We start from the raw sequence: 2,224 nt of genomic DNA, 5'->3' as shown, positions 1-2,224 counted from the left end.
CCCCGTAAAGATAGGCTGAAGCTTTTGAAGAAAGGGAAGAGGAAGGAGGCCACTAATAGAGTGGGTGACAGAAACCAGGAGCCTTGCAGGTGACAGGGCGATATTGGTTGTGGCAGCATCAGGCCTTAGGAAGCAATCAACTCAGGTTCTCAGTATTAAACCTCAGCCCTGGGGACCATTTTAAGAAGAGATACTAACACAAACAAAACACTCCCAGAATCTTTGGATGTAACATTTACATATGCTACCCCCCCAATAGGATTAAACCGATGTTGAAAAGTAAAGCTTGTCCCATCAAACATTTAATTCATACTTTCTACCAAGCAAAACATACCTGTGCGCTCTCTCTCCTTGGTGGTCCATCCCCAGTAGGACTTTGTGGAGTACCTAGGTGCTGAGAGATCCCATGGTCCAGCCATGAGTGGAATTTAGAAGGACATGATTAAGTCCTATTCCAAGACCACAGAATAGAGATATGATGGCTTGTTGTTGCCATCATGGGCTAAAGAGTATATTTAACCATAAAAGAAATAACTCGAATGTGCTCATTGAGAATCTTAAAATACTGGAGAATGCAGGGATTACTACACATAGGCCAAAATCTAAGCCTTAGATGGGAAGCCTAAAGAAGGCCTGTTTGTTCCATCACGTTTCCCCCAGTGCCTCTCAACCAGGCGCCGTCCCACCCGCATCAGGCTTGGGCAACGTGCGTTATGTGCACATGTGTGTGTGACTCACAATGACCGAGGAGCGTTACTGACATTTCTTAGGTGTGGATAAGTGATTCTAAGTGATTTGCACTTCTCCGTATAGTCCAGGAAAATGCAGAATTGTTTTGTCTAAAATGCCATCCTATTGAGAATGCCGGATACAATTCCGGACTGCCGATCTAGCACGGGGGTGAAGTACCATGCCCATCCGTGCCTTCCTGATGAACCTAGAAAGCAGTGCACAGATATTCAGGGGGCGGCCCTCCTGTTTTTCTGCAGTTGCTCCGCTGAAATCTACTTGACAGCTGAGACCGTGCCTTTGAATATCCACAGGGCTTGGCGGAGTGTCCAGCACTCAGTCGATACTCCGTAAGTATTTCCCAAGGCGTTGAGTAGATAAATACGTTCATTAAAGTCTCTCCCATTTGGTCAATTGAACCAATACTGCAAGAGTAGAATAGTTTCTGTTTCTTATGTATTTTTATTTATTTATTTTTAAAGATTTTGTTTGTTTATTTGAGAGAGAGAGTGCAGAGGGAGGGACAGAGAGAATCCTCAAGCAGACTCCCTGCTGAGTGCAGAGCCTGATGCAGGGCTCGATCTCACAACCCGTAATCCTAGAATAGTTTTTAAAGATCAGATGCAGCTGGGGAGTCTGGGTGGCTCCGTCGCTTAAGCGTCTGCCTTTGGCTCAGGTCATGGTCCCAGTGTCCTGGGAGTTGAGCCCCACATTGGGCTCCCTGCTCATTGGGGCCCTGATTTCCCCTCTCCCTCTCCCTCTGCCTGCCACTCCCCCTGCCACTCCCCCTGCTTGTGCTTTCCCTCTCTCTTTCAAATAAATAAATAAAGTCTTGAAAAAAAATGAAAATAAAGATCAGATGCATCTGAACCACACAGAGGAGAAATAACAATGGTGAATAAGTTGCAAATGGATGGAAGGGGCTTTTCAGTGTCTCATACTCTTCAGAATTTACCTTGTGTTAGGCAAAATAATGCTTCTTATCCCAGGACCTGCATATCCTAATCCCTGGAATGTCCACATATGTTTCTTTACATGTGACAGGAACTTTGCTGGTATGATTAAGTTAGTAATTTTGAGATGGGAGCTTATCCTGGATTGTTTGGGAGGGTCTGATGTAATCACAAGAGTCCTTATAAGACGGAGGCAGAGAGTCAGAATCAGAGAGGGATGTGAAGATGCTATGCTGTGTCTGTCAAAGATGGAGGAAGGGGCCGGGGCCAAGGAATGCAGGCAGCCCCTGGAAGCTGGGAAGGGAAGGAAACGGATTGTCTCCTAGAACGTCCAAAAGAAATGCTGCCTTACCTAAATCCATTTAGACATCTGAACTCTGGAACTATAAGAAAACACATTTGCATTGTTTAAGCCAGTACGTGCATGGTAATTTGTTACAGCAGCCACAGGGCACTAATACACATGCGAAAAAACATGAGTTCAAGGATAGTTGGGTTGCTCAGTGTCATGCAGTGGGTTCAGCCCAACATCAGCCAAAAAA

Source organism: Ailuropoda melanoleuca, chromosome 10 (assembly GCF_002007445.2).
Source record: "Ailuropoda melanoleuca isolate Jingjing chromosome 10, ASM200744v2, whole genome shotgun sequence".
Taxonomy (NCBI): Eukaryota; Metazoa; Chordata; class Mammalia; order Carnivora; family Ursidae; genus Ailuropoda; species Ailuropoda melanoleuca.
Note: the sequence above shows the minus strand (reverse complement) of the source record.